The sequence below is a fragment of the Muscardinus avellanarius genome (genome assembly GCF_963383645.1).
Source record: "Muscardinus avellanarius genome assembly, chromosome: 8".
Lineage (NCBI taxonomy): Eukaryota > Metazoa > Chordata > Mammalia > Rodentia > Gliridae > Muscardinus > Muscardinus avellanarius.
This window is the reverse complement of record NC_137794.1, coordinates 27528839-27546967: the sequence shown is the minus strand read 5'-3', so window position 1 is coordinate 27546967 and position 18129 is coordinate 27528839. Positions and strand designations below refer to the sequence as shown.

General features: G+C 38.5%; 1 pseudogene across 1 annotated transcript; it reads right to left on the bottom strand.

Moving 5' to 3' along the window:
* Positions 1-6751: 6751 nt before the first annotated feature.
* On the bottom strand, positions 6752-14765 carry LOC308266014 (DNA (cytosine-5)-methyltransferase 3A-like; annotated as a pseudogene). Its single transcript has 3 exons — positions 14678-14765; positions 8311-9160; positions 6752-8057 (listed from the first exon to the last, which is right to left on the bottom strand). The product of its transcript is annotated as a DNA (cytosine-5)-methyltransferase 3A-like (transcript).
* Between the last annotated feature and the right edge of the window lie 3364 nt (positions 14766-18129).

Here is an 18129-nt window from a genome sequence, read left to right as displayed (position 1 = left end):
CTATTTTTATACTTTTTATTTTGGAAACAGGATTTCGTAAGCCACAAAGGCTGGCTTCGAACCTGCGCGATCCTCTGATCCTCCTGTCTCCACCTCCCAAGCGTGGGGATTACAAATGTGCACCACGCCCAGCTTAGATAATAGTTTTTAAATGCTGTTTATTTATTTAAGTCTGTGATGCTTCATTTGTCTATTTTTAACATTTAGAAAATATTACTTAATTCTGTTTTTTTCCTGTTTTATTTCCTTTTGTTGCACACCAGATTAAAATCCATATTTGTGTGTGTGTGTGTGTGTGTGTGTGTGTGTGTGTGCGCACAGCATGGGCTCACATGCAAATACAGATGGAGAACTGAACATAGGGGACATTCTACTTCTAAGACACACACTCCTATCCTTTTTATTTCTTATTTGGAAATAGGGTGTCACTAAGTTGCTAAAAGCCTAAATTGCTGAGACTGGCTTCGAACCTGCAACCCACCTGTTTCAACCTCCCAAGTCCTGGAATTGCAGGCATGAAGCACCACACCCAGTTAAAATTTGTATTTAAAAGTTAATCATGTGGGGGTCAATCTATCCTCCAACTTAAAAACAAAACTATAAAAATGCTGATATTTATTTTTAATTAAAATTCTACCTCCCAATCTCTATTTTCAGCTATATAAGTTATTCATATCATAAAATTTACCAAACAAAGAGAAATTACATGAGTTATAAAGTTTAGAAAGATACATGAAATTAGAATATTGTCATATTGATCAACACAGTTCATACCAAATATGGCAGACATATACAGAAGTGAGTCAAATTCTCAAAGGCAACACAATTATGTATAATATTGTCTTTTCAAACTGAGCATTAGCTATTTTATTTGTTTGCCTGCAGTTGTAAATATGTAAATAATCAAAAAGTGGGTGAGGAGACATTCTTAGCAGATTCTTTAAAAAGAGAAGAAAAAGCATAACTATATCAAACCCTCAAATACTATTTACTTAAGTAAACACACACACACACACACACACACACACACACACACACACCTTTTTTGGGTGGTGGTGGTACTGGGGATGGAATCCTTCTATTTCCGGGCTACACTCCCAGACCTATTTTATATTTTATTTGGAAACAGGGCCTCTTAAGCCAGCTGAGGCTGGCTTGAAACCTGCACGATCCTCCTGTCTCAGTCTCCCAAGCATGGGGATTGCAAGAGTGTCCACCACGCCCAGCCACACACATGCCTTTTAAAGGTTGCACCTTGGAAAATTATATCCTGATTAACAAACTAATCTAAAGAAGGCCTCTTCAATAACTTAACCATTCACAGATGTTAGGTAATCAAATGCAAACTCCAATGAAGGACTGATGTGCTATACTATGACTTCTGAAACTCCCTGCCATACACCAGAAAAATAAGCAGTTGAAATTTTATTCTTTTTGTTTTAACAATGCTTTAAATCCTGTCTTTCTCACTTAATGAATCATTAAGACATACAGTAGACTGTTTTGTAAAACCCATAGGAATTTTCTATGCAGAGTAATAAAAATTAGAGTACTTCCTACAGAGGATTCAATACATAAAATCATGAGTTTGGCAGATAAAAGTGATGTTCAGATAGAAGAATGAATACCTACTTACCACCTGCCTTCACGTGAATGTTTACAGACTCAGAAGAAAAAAAAAATTTTTTTTTTTTTGTGGTACTGGAGTTCCTGGAAACCTTTCCCCGGGCTACATTCCCAGACCTCTTTTATATTTTTATTTGGAAACAGGGTCTCTTAAGCCAGTGAGGCTGGCTTCGAACCTGCGTGATCTCCTGTCTGCCTCCCAAGCATGGGGATTACAAGTGTGCGCCACCACGCCTGGCCAGAAAAATTTTTTTTTGCGTGTGTGTGGTACTGGGGGTGGAACCCAGGGGCTTTTCTACCTTCGGGCTATACTCCCACATCTATTTTATACTTTATTTGGAAACAGTCTCACTAAGTTGTGGAGAGCCTCACTAAGTAGTTGAGACTGGCTTCCAACCTGTGTGATCCTCCTGTCTCAGCCTCCCAAGTGCTGGGATTACAAGCATGTGCCACCAAAACCCGGACAGAAGAAATGGTTTTAGATTTATTTTCCATGTTATTACTAAGAAGATTCATCTCAGTGAAGTCCAGAATTTTTATGTTAACAACTAACATCTTGTTTCTAAGAATTTATGTAAGGCATTTTGTATTAGAATATAAAGAATGTAAAAAAAACATGTAAATTCTAAAAAAAAGAAAAAAGATTGTGATTATGTTTTTATTCTATAGTTTTAAAGATGAAGCTTGAGATTAATTTAACTTAGTACAGTACTTTAAAAAATAACTACATGTTTAAAAATAAACAGTTAAAAGAAGTCTGGAGATATTCAACTTTATAGCTGTTGCATTTTTTTTTTAATACTTTTCTCATTTTCCTTCATGGGAACACTCAGCAGGAACTGGGAATAAAATTATCAAGTAAAGTTCACTCTCATGACAAAAGTAAAAGAGAAGTAAATAGTAGGTGACAGAGGAGATGAAAGCAAGTGAGGGCTGTGTGGGGGGGGCTGTTCAAATATTCTGTTGTTTTTGTTGATATTACATAGGTTTATTTTTCCCTTTGGACATTTATAAAATACAATATCTGGACATGTGAAATGTAGAAATATGTTATATACCTATATACTATTTGTTTTAATGAATAGAAGCACTACTGATCCCACTGCCCCACTACTAATATTTTCATCTAATTTTGCATGCAAATTAAAATACTACTTGTATTCTGTTTATTTATTTAACATTATAGTATGAATATCTCCATGTGATTCTAAAGCATTTTAATATCTATAACATTCTTAAACTATTTCTTTTTTGGTACTGAGAATTGAAGTCAGGGGCATTTTATCACTGATGCTAGAGCACCAACTTTATTTATTTATTTATTTATTTATTTATTTATTTATTTATTTTTAGTTTGAAACAGGGTCTTACTAAGTCACCGAGGGTCTTGCTAAGTTGCTAGCGTCAAACCATCCTCTTGTCTCAGTCTCACAAGTACTCGGGTTTTCTTTTTTTTTAAAGAGAATCTCACCACTGTTGGCTTTAATGTCTGTAAAATATTCTATAGAGATGGTAGTATAACATTTTCTTTGCCCTTGAACTGTTTACATTTCCTCACATTAAAGAATTCCTCAGTGAAAAACTATTTTCATCATCAAACGTTTCATACTTAAGGTCATTTTAAAAAGAATGTATTAGAAAAATAAAATTATTGGGTAAAAGTTAATACATAGGAAAGCTCTTCTGCTATAAGGACTATGGGGCAATAGAGTTTTTGGTATGTTTTACAAATCTGCCTTTCTAAAGTATTAAGCCAAATTGTAACCAAATCTGATGATTTAATAATGTTCCTCAACCCTACACTCTCACAAATATTTCAAATTTAAAATATCATAAGGGACATCCTATTTTAAAATAGTAAATAAACTTACAGATCTATGAGCCCAACAACAACAAAAGCAACACGGTATCATTGTTTTTTAGAAGCATTTGAACATGAATCAAACTTTATCCTTTCTGTCCTTCTCACAGTTGAAGGCATTCCTTCACTCATTCACAGCAGATGCAGCCCTCCCTGTGCTTGCCCTTCAGCCTGTTGAGGGCTTCCCTCCAACACGCATCCCTGCATTTTCCTGCACCTTCAAACTTGTCCATGCCGTTGCTACCCTCCCTCTTGAAACATGACCACAAAAGCATATAAAACAATCGAGACTCTTCCAATGGAAACAATTTGCCTTTCAGCCTATCTCCTCTCCAGTCACTTCTTTCTCTATCGCTTCTTTTAAAACAAGCTACTTGTCTCATACCTATTTATTGCTCACCACCTTAAATTCTGACTCCAATTCCATACATTATTTTTTTTTTCACACATTAATGTTCTCTTACATAGAGATCATTCCAATTATGCATACTTTTTAAACCCTCCTTTTTCTGATTGGTTTTTTTTTTTTGGGGGGGGGTGGTACTGGGGATGGAACCCAGGGGGTTTCTACCTCCAGGGTATACTCCCAGATCTATTTTATATTTTATATGGAAACAGGGTCTCACTAAGTTGCTGAGAGCCTCACTAAGTAGCTGATGCTGGTTTCGAACCTGTGTGATCCTCCTGTCTCAGCCTCCCAAGCGCGGGGATTACAAGCGTGCGCCACCACTCTCGGCTATGAACTTTTTTTTTGATATTTGGAATTTGTGACCTTTTTTCTTTTTTATTTCAAAAATTAGATAGACATTTTCTTTCTGGTATTCTTACTTGCATTAATGCTTCTCACATTCCTGGAGAAAATCTTCCTTCCTACTGTTATTAAATGTTTATGTTACACAGATATTCATTCTTGCTTTTCTACATTTCTTACCCCAATAGGCTCCATGAGAAGTGTAAACAGGCTCTCCAAACACTTTGATCTCAACCTCATTTGAAACAGTACTTTTAAAGAATGATTATACAATAAATGGACATTTGTCTAATAAATTTATCCATGTCTACATTACAAAACATGCAAAGTAGAAATTAATATTAGTAAGATAAAACATAATTTTATTTTGTTCCCAAATAGATTACCTTGCACTATAAACTGCAAGCTAAAATCATAATCTGTAGCTCAGATACTTTTAAAAATATCCAGACCCATGCCGCCTCTTATTTTCTACAGGTAGCCATTTGGATGCCACACAGGAGCCTCAGACTAAAAATATGCAAAACAGAGGGGATCAAATAACCCAGAACTGCGCTCTTGTGTTGTATTGTTTGTCATAGCTAACAGTGCTGCAGTGCCCAGGGATCCAAGCTGTTACTGTGTGGTTGATTCCAGCCAACCTTCTCCTTAAACCTTCATCAAATATTCTTAATTCTGATTCTGAATATCATGACTCAAATATCCTCCTTCACTTTAATCCCATTTGACTGCCTTATTAAAGGCCATCATCTTTTTTTGTGTGTGTGGTGCTACTGGGGATGGAACTCAGGGGCCTTCTACCTCCGGGCTACACTCCCAGACCTATTTTAAATTTTATTTGGAAACAGGGTCTCTTAAGCCAGCTGAGGCTGGCTTCGAACCTGGCGATCCTCCTGTCTCCCCTCCCAAGCGCCGGGATTACAAGCGGGCGCCACCACGCCCGGCAAGGCCAACATCTATTTTGACTAGGAGTTCTATAACTGATATCCTGATGGGTTTTTTCTTCTTTTATTACTTCTGCAATAAATTCTCCATACCATTTCCAGCTCTTTCAAAATTGGCAATTGCTTCTTGTATTCCACATAGAGTTAGAATTATTTTTAATCTTCTCTGTTTCTATACATTTTGTACTTTTTTAGTTGCTCCAGGTGGATAGGGTTTTGAACTTTCACTTTCCCATACTCTGTATAATTTCTGATCTTACCTCAGAAAGCCCCCGACTCAGCTAATGGGAGCATCAGGAATTAAAACTCCAGACCCTGTCATCTTGCCAAGGGAGCCACTTTTTTTTTTTAAATCACAAGTTATTTTATGAGTCAGTGAACTCCATGCTCAGCTCCCCACAGCCCGACCACCCTGGCTGCATCCCATTTGGGCAAGGAAAATGGAAAAATGAGACTCCCCAATGAATCTCCTCCTTCGGCTTGTTAAATTAAACCCAAAGGGAACCCCACCAGCTCAAGAGCTGTCTTTCTCCATCCTTGGTTAAAACCCTTTGCACATAAGGCCAGGCAGAAGTGAATGTTTTTACTTATCTTGTTGTTTTAAAGCACCATTATGAAGTCAGTTGTACAGTAGTTAACAGTACCACATGTATGTACACACACACACACACACACACACACACACACACGTAACAGTGGCTTCTAGAAACTGATTTTCTTCAAGGATTCTTGTGTGTAGACACCTGAAATACTGCTCGTTGGGTTCTGTTTCACATGACCAGGAATGGTGTTGGTATGGCAGCTCAGGGCTGGGGGGGAATTCTGCCACCTGAGCTGTCCTGTTTCTGTATTACATGTGCTCCTATCTGATAAGGCTAGAGACAACAAAAAAAGGACATACATTAAAAAATGCCCAAATATATAGATTTCTATAGAATTTCCTTTTTTCCTTTCTCCTGCCTTTCCTCTACAAGGTATGATTACCTTTTTTTTTCCTTTTTTACTGATTTTTGCTGCAATAACCCTCTTGTTTCAGTTGCAGCAAGAAACAAACACCCAAACAAACAGAAAACTCCTATGGAAAGAGTAGAATAGAAAATATTTGCCAGGCGTGGTGGCGCACGCTTGTAATCCCCGCGCTTGGGAGGCAGAGACAGGAGGATCGCGCAGGTTCGAAGCCAGCCGCGCGCGCTGGCTTAGGAGACCCTGTTTCCAAGTAAAAATGTAAAAATAGGTATGGGAGTGTAGCCCGGAGGTAGAAGGGCTTCCAGGAACCCCAGTACCACCACCAAAAAAAAAAAGAAAATATTTGACCCCCCCAAAATAAGAGGGAATAAGAGAGGGGACTTGGTATTTGTTTTGTTTTGAAATAGGACTGAGGGTTATCATTGAAAATTCAGGAGATGACATCCAACCTTTTTCACAAGGAAAAACTCTTGTATTTCTGTTTTTTGTTTTAAATTTATTTTTCTCAGAGGGTGCTGATACTTCTCTCTGTCCTCCCATTCCCGGTGCTTAATTGTGGTTTGTGTTTTTATTTGTTAGTTTGCTGAACTTTGTGTCACTGCCTCAGTTTTCTCCCATGCCCCTTAAAGCCAAATATTCCTTCAGCAGAGTGAAGAGGTGGCAGGTGACTGGCATGGTCCACGACCTGACCAGCAGTCTCTGCCTTGCCAAGAGGCTCATGTTGGAGATGTCAGTATAGTAGACAGGGAAGCCAAAAACCCTTTCCATTCCGGTGCACCAGGATGCCTTCTTTCTCATTCGTGAAGACAAGGAAAGGCTGGTCTTTGCCCTGCGTTATGGAGTTTGACCTATTAGCAATGGTCCTCACTTGGCTGACCTTGGCTGTTCAGCCATGCTCCAGATGCTCAGGTAGCTCCAGCTCATCATTCTCAGCGGATGCCAATGGCCTGTTCATAACAGGAAAGTTACCCCAGAGTAGCCGGCCCTGTGTGCAGCTGACACTTGTTTGGCATTAATCATCAGAGGGCTGCGATCAAGAAATCGCAAGATGTCCTTCTTGTCACTAACGCCCATGGCCACCACATTCTCAAAGAACCAGAAGAAGGGGTGGCCATCTTCCTCCTTGGACTGTGCATCATGCAGGAGGTGGTAGAACTTAAAGAAGATCTGGCCAGTGCCTCGCAGAGTCCCTTGCCGGCAGGGTTGATGATGGAGAGATCATTGCAGAATGCCCCCATCACCAGATCAAATGGGCGCTACTCCTTGATATGCTTCTGAGTGGCGCTGTGGACATCCCCAATGTACATGATCTTCCCTTGCTGCCGCACCGTGCCCATGGTGATGGAGCCCTCGCACACCTTCGAAGCCATATAGTGGTCCATTTGGATGCCCACATCCTTCAGCACCAGGAGCCCTGTAGCAATTCCATCAAAGAGAGACAGCACCTGGGACAGCTGGGACAGATGGGGAAACCTCTGGAGGGAGAAATTCCTGGTCGTGGTTACAGACAAAGAATATCTAGGCCAGTTGTCTTGCCGCTGCAGCAGCCCATAAGTGCTCTTGTGCCCACACATGCAGCAGTTCCAGGGTCTTCCTTAATGGCCACCTGGGCAGCCCCAGGCCCCACCAGGAGGTCCATGCAGCAGTTGCTTCCGCACTTCACGCCCCCTCGCAGCACATGGTGCAGTAGGACCGATTGCCATTGTCGTTGTACAGGTGTGCACACTCCAGGAAGCAGTTCTTGCAGTTCTGACACATTCCAGTGAACAGAGGGTGCTCCAGGGTAACGCTGAGGCTCTTGCATGAGACACAAACATCTTTGATGTTTCAGCACGTCTGCCTCACACACTACACCAGCAGCTCTCTTGTGTGCTCATCCTTTACCTTGGGCTTCTTGTCCTGCTCTGTGTGTGTGTGTGTGTGTGTGTGTGTGTGTGTGTGTGTGTGTGTGATAGTGGGATGGAACCCAGGGGCATTCTGTCTTCGAGCTACACCCGCAGCCCTATTTTTTTCTTTTCTTTTTTTTTTTTTTTTCTGAAACCAGGTTTCACTAAGTTGCAAAGGGCCTCACTAAGTAACTAAGGCTGTCAGCAAACCTGGATCCTCCTGTCTCAGCCTCCCAAATGCTGGGATTAAAAGCATGTGCCACCATGTCGGGCTACTTTTGTAATGTTTTATCTAATGAGGGTGGGGCATTGGCCGCCACCTCGGGCTTGCTCCACACATCTCTGTAAAATTCCTTGTTGGGGTTCTTCTCCTTTTCTCGTGGCTCCAGGCCTTTGGGGCCAGGGAGCTGGAAGGGTCCAAGACCCACTCAATCATTGGCTTGTTCTGTACCTCCCTGGCCTTAGCAGTGTCGCTCTCCTCATTGGCAGGCTGGGAACAGCTTCCCTGCACTGCTGCTGGCCACCTGCAGGACGTCATACATGGCCTTGCAGTCCACAGGCTGCTTGTTGTACGTGGCCTTGTGGAGCGCGCTGCAGGAGCTCAGCCACATTGTCTTCTCCACACATACCGCAGGGAACTTGCCCTCCCGGAACCACATGATTCAGTGGGTATCATCCCCCAAGCCACAATGCGGCCTGGCCACCAGGAGAAGCCCTGCATTTTCTCCCACACTAGCTCCTCAGTGTCAAAGCCCCAAGCTCCAGCCAGCCTCATATTCAGGCTCTTCATCGGCTGCTTTTGGTGACATTCTTATCTCCAGCCTCAGCCCCCATGGGCTCAGGGGTGTTGGCCACATGGGAGAGGCAGGGTGAGTGGGCTGCTGCACAGAGGAGGGCTGGCCTCCCCTTCTGAACCTCCCCTGGCTTTCCTCCACAGTCTTCATGACTGCAGTGACCTTGGCCTTTTCAGCCCTGAAGGCCAGGTGCAGCCCTCTGAGGCCCCACTCAGGTGTCATTTTTGAGTCTTGGATAAATGCTAACTGCATGTATGCTGGGCGATGCCCACAGAGCACTTCTTTAGAGCACCTGAGCAAGGCCTGGCAGAGCACTTCTTTAGAGAACAAAGCTGAACAAAGAGTTCACAAGTCAAATAAAGCGCTTGCCAATGGAGATAAGAGGTTGGCCAATTTTAAAAACTGGAGAATAACCCAAACAACAAAAATTCCTATTTTTAAACTAGGCAACACATTTAAATATGCCAAGTTCAAATTAAAAATTAAGAGCTATTAAAATGTGTTTCAATTAGAATTGTAGTAAATGCAACATAACAAAATTTGTGAGGTATATCTCAAGCACTTGATAAGGAGACAATTATAACTTTAATAACTCCACTGCAAAGAAACTATTAGAAATATAATGATAAAAGTTTCTACTTTAGGAAAAGTGAAATTAATACAAAATAGGTAAAAGAGGAAAATAATCATGATGAGAGATCAATTAAATATAAATACAAATAATGTAACCAAGTTTTCTGAGTTACTGGTACTTTGGAAACTAACTTCACCCTCCATGGTTCCTCTAGGTGGTCTTCTCATTGCACTGTTCTCCTGTGGCCTGAGTAGCAACATGTTTTCCTTTATCCCTCTAGACATAGGTGTTTTCATAGTTTCCCAGCTTCAAAGCTGTTCAATCCATGATTGGATTAAAGTGATATATCTGTACCTTCACTGCATTTAAAGAAAATAAATAAATTGTCTCTAATGAATAACAACATAAGAACCCAATTTTCAATGAAAAGGTCAGAATCAGATACTTTACTGGAAAATAAGTTTTCATAAAAATATAATGAATTTATATGTAAATTACTGTGAAGAATATGAGGTAATAGAGCATATGAATAAAGAGAGATAAAAAGAGAGAGGGAAAGAGAGATGGAGAGAGGAAGGAGGAGGAGAAAAGAAAGAATAAAGGAGAGAGGTGGGAGGAGGTGGGAGGGGAGGAGAGAGGAGAGGAGAGTAGGGGAGGGTAGAAGAAGGGGAAGGGGGACAGGAAGAGAAGAGAGGAAGGAAGGGAATGATAAGGAGAAATACCCAAACAAAATCCAAGTACTGTAGTAGAGTTATAATACATATTTTAATATGTTGCCTAATATATTCAATAGGTTAGTTGATAGGATGGTGAGTTCAAATAGAGAATCTGACAGCAAATAACAGAAATTAGATCAGAGACTCTGCAACTGTCAGAAGAAAACTCCAACATACATACAAAAGCAAAGACTTCCTCAATAAGATCCCTGATACTAGCCGGGCATGGTGGTGCACGCTTGTAATCCCAGAATTCGGGAGGCTGAGACAGGAGGATGATGGTTCGCGGACAGCCTCAGCTACTTAGTGAGGCCCTCTGCAACTCAGTGAGACCCTGTTTCAAAATAAAGAATAAAAAATAGGGCTGGGGGTGTAGCTCAGAAGTAGAATACTCCTGGGTTTCATCCCAGTACCGCAAAAAAAAAAAAAGATCCCTAATGCTCAAGAAATAAAACCAATAATTAATAAATGTGATGACCTCAAATTAAAAAAACTTCTGCAAAGCAAAAGAAATAACTAAGAGCATGAAGAGACAGCCTACAAGGTGGGAGAAAATCTTTGCCAGCTATTCTTCTGACAGAGGACTAATATCTAGAATATATAATGAACTGGAGAAACTTACACTCATATACCCTCAGAAAATCAACCAATAAGTAAGCAAATAAACAAAACAGACATTTCTCAAAAATATAAAAGCTAATAATAAATATATGAAAAAATACTGAATATCTTTAGAAATCAAGGAAATGCAAATGAAAACTACACTGAGATTTCATCTCACTGCTACTGGAAAACAATCATCAAAGATACAAATATTAGTAACTGCCAGGGAAGATGTGAGGGGAAGCTAGGCTTGTATACTGTTGGTGCAATTGTAAGTTAGCATAACCATTATGGAAATGAGTATGGAATTTTCTCAGAACTCTAGGAATGTAACCACCATATAAACCAGTATACCACTCATTGGTATCTTTAAAAAATTAAAGTCAGAATATTACAATGATGAATTAATACCTATGATTAATGCAACACAATTCACAATAGCAAAGTTATAGAACACCCTAGGTGTCCATCAACAGATGAGCAGATGAAGAAAATGTGGTAAATAAGTACATAGTTGGGATTTACTTGGCTATAAAGAAAATCAAAATTATGTTATCTGTAGGAAAATGGATGAAACTGGAAAACATCATGCTGAGTGAGACAAGCCAGACTCAGAAGATCCAAGGTCTTATGTTTTCTCTTACATGAGGAGTCTAAAAAGAATAAGGAGTAAAAAGATAATGGGATCTTATGAAAACAGAAGGGACCCCAGAAGAAGAGAAGATGGGAACCAGAAAGAAAGAGAACAGGAAGGAAGGGGAGATACTAGGGAATTAAATTAAAAAACATACCTTATATGCATTTACAAATATGTCACAATGAATCTCACTCATTATTATGCATGATTATAATGCAACAATAAAAATAATCAAATGAAATTCTAGAACTAAAATTTATATTAACTAAAAGGTCTCAGTAGACTGATTATATTTTTTAATTTAAAAATATTTTATTGGTGCATTGTAGTCATATATCTTAATGGGGTACAAGATGGTGGAGGCATACATGCACACAGCACTCATTTAGCTCTTCCCTAATTCCCACCCCGTTCCCTCCCTCCTCCCCCCTTCTCATGTTTGGCTTATGGACTGATTTTGATCTGTTTGTGAATATACATAATGTAGATTAGGGAATTTCCCTGTCCCCTTCATCCCCCTCAATTAGGTCACTTTATTTGTTCATCTATGGTTTCTCCTTCTTCTTTTAGAGTTCCTCCTATGACTCATTTTTTCCCTAGATTCTGCCTATTAGGAAAAACATCCGATTTTTAAATTTTTTGTGACTGACTAATCTCACTTAGCATAATATTCTCCAGTTCCATCCATTTCCCCACAAATGATGTAATTTTGTTTTTCTTTATGAATGAGTAAAATTCCATTGTGTACATATCCCATAGATTTGTAATCTATTCATCTTGACTGTTCCATAGTTTGGCAATAGGGAATTGTGTGGATATGAACACAGATACACATGCATTAGTTTGATAGTTTGCAACAAAATGTCTGGATACAAAATCAATCTTAAAAAATCAGAAGCTTTCCTGTATGCCAACTATAAATCCACTGGAAAGAAAAAAACCCAGAAAACACTTCCATTCAAGATATCCCACAGAAAAATTAAATACTTAGGAACAATCCTAACCAAGGAGGTAAAAGACCTCTACAAAGAAAATTATAAAACACTGAAAAGAGAAATCAAAGAAAACTTTGGGAGATGGAAATATCTTCCATGTTCTTGGATGGGCAGAATAAATATCATCAAAATTGCTATTCTTCCAAAAGTGATTTACAGGTTCAATGGGATACCCATTAAATTACCAAGGCTATTCCTCACAGACAGAAAAACCAGTTCTTAAATCCATTTGGAACAACAACAACAACAACAAACAACAACAACAACAACAGAATAACCAAAGTAGTTCTCAGCAACAAGAACCATGCAAGAGACATCCTAATACCTGACTTCAAACTATACTACAAAGCCATAGTAATAAAAAATAGCATGATATTGGGACAAAATAGAACAATGGAGTAAAATAGAAGACTCAGAAACAAATCTTCACACTTACAGCCAATTGATTTTTGGCAAAGGGACTGATTACATTCAAACTAGAAAAAAAACAAGATAAAATTAATAAACTCAAATTAGGACAAAATATAGAGGCTGAGTAAGGAATAAGATAGTGAAATACAAAACAGAGATGATAACAATAAATATATGGGACATGGTAAAAAGCTTTAACATAAGTGAATTGGAGTCTTAGAACGAGAGAATATAGAATACAGAACAGAAGCAACACTTAAGGCCATGGTTTTCCAAAATCACCTCCCAAATTCACATCTTGAAGCCCTAATCTTCAGTGTGATGCTATTTGGTACTGGGGCCTTTGAGAAGCAATTCTACTTAGATGAGATCACTTGGTTGAAGCTCCACGATGGGATTAATGCCTCGAGAAGCAGAAGTGATCAGTTTGCACGCTCACATGCTTGCCGTGCACACTGCCCCCTTCATCAGTTGATGGACACTTAGGCTTTTACCATTTCTTGTCTATTACGAATAATGCTGTCATTTAATGAACAAGACACGGCAGATGTCTCTTTAACAGGCTGATTTAATATCCTCTGGATATAAGCCCACTACAAGGATTGTTGAGTTTCATTTCTAATTCTGTGAGAAACCATCATACAGTTTTTCACAATGGATGTTCTAATTTACATTCCCATCAACAGTATCCAGGTGTTCCATTTTCTTCATACCCTTTCTAATACCTATTAACTTGTTACTTTTGATAATAGCCATTTTTTTGGAGTGAGGTGACATCTTATTGTGGTTTTGATTTATATTTCCCTGCTCATAAATGATATTGAACATTTTTTTTCATGTACCTGTTGGCCACTTGTATGTCTTCCTTTGAGAACTGTCCATTTAAGTCTAACGTCCATTTTCTTTGGGGGGGGGGTGCTGGGGATTGAACCCAGACTACAAGCTACCTCCAAGCTACACCCCTAGCCCTTATTTTTTATTATTTATTTTGAAACAGAGTCTCACTAAGTTGCAGAAGACCTAACTAAGTAGTTGAGGCTGGCAAGAACCTGCGATCCTCCTGTCTCAGTCTCCCAAGTACCGGGATTACAAGTGTGCACCACTATGCCCAGCTTTATTGTCCATTCTTTAATCAAGTTATTTGGGTCTTTTTGCTGTTGAGGATTTTGAATTCATTATATATTCTGGATATATCAGTAGATGTATATTTTGCAAGTATTTTCTCCAGTTCTGTGTTTTTTTCTTTATTCTAATCCTTTTTTGTGCAGAAGCTTTTTAGTTGGATGTACTTATACTTGTTTTTTATTATCTGTGTTGTACATGTTATATACAAAAATCAAAATAATTGCCAAGACTAATATCACAGGAGTTTTATGGTTTCAAATCTTCAGTTTAGGTCTTGAGTTCATTTTTGTGTATGATGTAAGATAAGGGTTCAAACCTAATTTCTTTAAAATATGGATAAATCAGTTTTCCTAATCTTATTTACTGATGAAAATATCCTTTCCTCATTGAATATTCTTGGCATCTCTATAAAATGTTAACTTACTAAGTTTATGGAATTATTTCTGAGCTCTCACTTCTATTGCTTTGGTCAATGTATCTGATTTCATGCCAGCCCCCCACTGTCATGTATTATAATTTTTCTTTGTAATATAACCTCAATAATATAACCTGAAATCAGTAAGTATGATGTCCCCAGCTTTAATCTCCTTGCTCAATTTCCTCTGGCTCAGATTCCTCTGGCTATGTGTGGCCTTTTATAGTTCCATGCCTTCTTTGTATTTGAGGTGCTAAGAACCTCCATTGTTTTCTTTAGTTTAGTGCTCTGAAATGCGAAAGTTCTCCCAGTACTAAAGAATTTAATCAACTATCAGCACAAGATACTTGTACTTGCTGTTTGGGGAAGGCACCTGGGAACTCATGTGGAGTGTTCATGGCCAACTGGTTGAGGTGAGAAGTCTCCAGTGCCTTGCAGGCAGGTTTCCTAGCGGAGACCATGGCGTGTTTCCTAGGACCTGTGTTCTCTTTTCCTTGCTTCCAACCTTTTCCGTTCACTCAGCTTTGCTGATCATCTTGGTACTTTAATGAGGCAAGAAGGAACTGAGACTAATGGCTCATGCCGTGGTCTTTCACTTTCTCCAATGAGAGACAGTGGAGGCTCTCATGAGGGGTCTCTCGAGGGGTCTCTGCTGAGCTGTGCTGCCTTGGGGAAGATAAATACAGATAAAGTGAAACTGTTCTTCCTACACTCTCATGTATCTTCTTATATATGGAGACCTCTCTGGTGGATTCCCAGACTTCCACAGAGGGACTTTCATTGATGAGTAGTTGTCAAAATTGATACTTCTTAAAAAGGGTGGCAAGAAAGTTCCTATTCTCCCAACTTGCTGATGCCTCAAACTCAGTTTAACCAGTTGCTTTTTCCTGTGTTAACTTCTCCTAGCATGCTCTTCATACATTTTTGCCCTTATACTATTCTTTAGCTTTCTTTGCTGTTTCTTGTTGCTGTATCTATCTATTCATCATAGACTCCTTGAAATGTGGACGTTTTCATTCTATATACTAACATCATATGTCCTGGCATAACTGATGTTCAGTGAATTTCTGTTGCACTGTTTGCTTCCTTCACATTTCATAGTCGTATACTCAATACATCCACTCATCGGTCATTTGTCAAAAAGCACATTGCTTCTTAGGAGGAGTCAAAAACCTCAAGCAAAAGAGAAAAAAGAACTATTTTGCTTTGCTTTTGAAAAGCATGTAACTCTTTACACATGTAATTATCTCCCTAGCATGAAAATATATAGCTGCCACGTGTGTGTATTCCATATATGTGTGTGTGTATACATTTTTCATTCTTTCCAGGAATAAAATAGTCTGCCAAAGATAATTCATCTCATAGAACAACAAGGATATTATGAACAGTATAATGACTTGCATATTCAAGCTTATAATCAATTCCAATACTGTATTAGGTGAGATTTATATTCTCACAGTGTCTCCTTCTGTATCCTTTATACCTAGAAGGCATGCAAACAAATTCTGTATTTTTGTGTCATTTACATTTTATATTTTGAACACTTTAAAATATAAGTTTCTATAGCATATCTACCACTTGTACAAATAAATGTATAAATATATGTTTTTAAGAGATACAAAGGGAACTAATAATGAAATATATCTCTCTTGTAATATAAATAATAAAAATACATTAACTTATATATAGCCATGTCGTTGTCTTTTTCTTCATTGCTATCTCCAATGCCTAAAACATTGCCTGGGGCAGAGTAAACAATGTTGTAAAGCAAATTAAATGGTCAACTTTTATGTATATGCAAATTCTTTATCATTTGGAAAATCTCTTTTACAAGTAGAGCTTATTCAAAACTTATTTTAGATGAACCAAGTTAATACTTCCAATTCATTAATTAACAGTTTCTGGCAGAACTTGAAATTTTACATTGCTTTTTCCCATGGGTCTTTTATCAGAATTTGTAGCGTGGTGGTCTGGGTCTACATAATCTTCCTGAGAAGCAGTCTTCTTAGTTCTTTTTTATTTTAAAAATATTTTAGTGCATTATAACTCTGTATCACAGTGAGTTAATGGTAACAAATAATATATTTAAAGAGGTAGGATTTTTAGGCTCTCTAGGTATCAGTAGCAGTCCATAAAAATCATTATAACACAAAATTAAGCAACTGATTATCAAATTAGGTCTGCTTTCAGTCTTTCCAAAGTTCCTCAATATTCTCCCTTGGTACGATGAGTACATAAACCCAATTTTGTTTCACTGCAGGTGTGATGGGTGGCTTTAATCTGATTAAGCTATATGACATAATACTATAGATTTTTATTTTATTTCATAATGTATTATAAGTTTATGAATCATTTACTAGACCATTTTAGGAATGATCAAGATCAGAAAATATGGTATGTAAAAATTTCATTTACTTATTACTCTGTTTTGTAGTGAAAATAATATGTTATTGTTTTAGAAACTAACTGATAACCTAATTTAGGATAAATCAGTGAGTCTGACTCCATTATTTTAAATATAAGTAAATTGATTCAGATAGTACATGAATTGTCCATAGTCTCATAATACAATTAGGAAAGAGTATATTTTTGGGGGGTCAATGGAGAAGATATATATCTTGCCTCCTAATTTGAGTTTCTAGTAGTGTCAGAATTTCCATAAATGCTGTGATAATTTTAAACTCACAAGTGCATATGTGTACATGCATGCACACTGCACAAGAACATTATGAAATGATTTAGTTTAAGTCTACAGTTTCTGACACAGCTGTAATCAGTTTATAAAGATGCTAGGAAAACATGGAGACAACTTCCCAGAGAGGAGCTAAGAAACGCCACTCTCACTTACCAGTCGCTGTGATGCCGGACCAGTGACCCAAAGTCTCTATAACTATACTACATTCATAGAGCTATCTAGAGTGGAGACAACACCTCTTTGCCTACTGTAGGCACACTAATCGAACTCCCCTCTTAGGTGTGTTGTGAGGGTTAAATGAATTAGCATTATCGAAGGACTTGGACTAAAGCATGACACATGTGCTTCAAAAGATTAAGTAAATGAAATATGGAATTTTCAAATGACCAGTTCACATCCAATGTATGTTATCCTTCCTGTTTAGTAAAAAGTCTGGCCTTATATAAAAAAGCATGTTATTCCAGGGGTGGGAAGAGAAGAACGAAAAGGAGGAGAAAAAGGAAAGGAAGAATAGGAGGAGAAGGATTTTGCTCTTCTTGGTTATAGCAGAAAAATGAATTACAGATGATAGCCATATCACACGACAAGGATTCGTATTTGATTACTCAATCTAAGAACTTACTGATAATATGAGGTGCAGTTCAGATGATCAGGTCTGAAAGTTTTTTTTGCCTGTGCATGTCATTTTCAGTACACTTAGCTGAGTAGGTGATAACAAAAGGTCTCATACAAAATCAGAACACTCAAGACACCATCATAAATTTAAAACACTGAAATCACATCTTTAGATTTCTATCTGGATTTGGCTGGTTACTTTTGCCATTCAAATAAAATAATACCATCCGGGCTTGGTGGTGCATGCTTGTAATCCCAGTACCAGGAGGCTGAGACAGGAGGATCTGGGTTCTTGGCCAGCCTCAGCTACTTAGTGAGGCCCTCTGCAACACAGTGACCCTGTTTCAAAAATAAAGAACAAAAAGTATGCCTGAGGGTGTAGCTAGGAGGTAGAATGTCCCTGGGTCCAATCCCCAGCACCACACACACACACACACACACACACACACACACACACACAAATAAAATACATACCTTAACAAATTTAAATCCTAAAATGGTTTTAGAAATCCCAG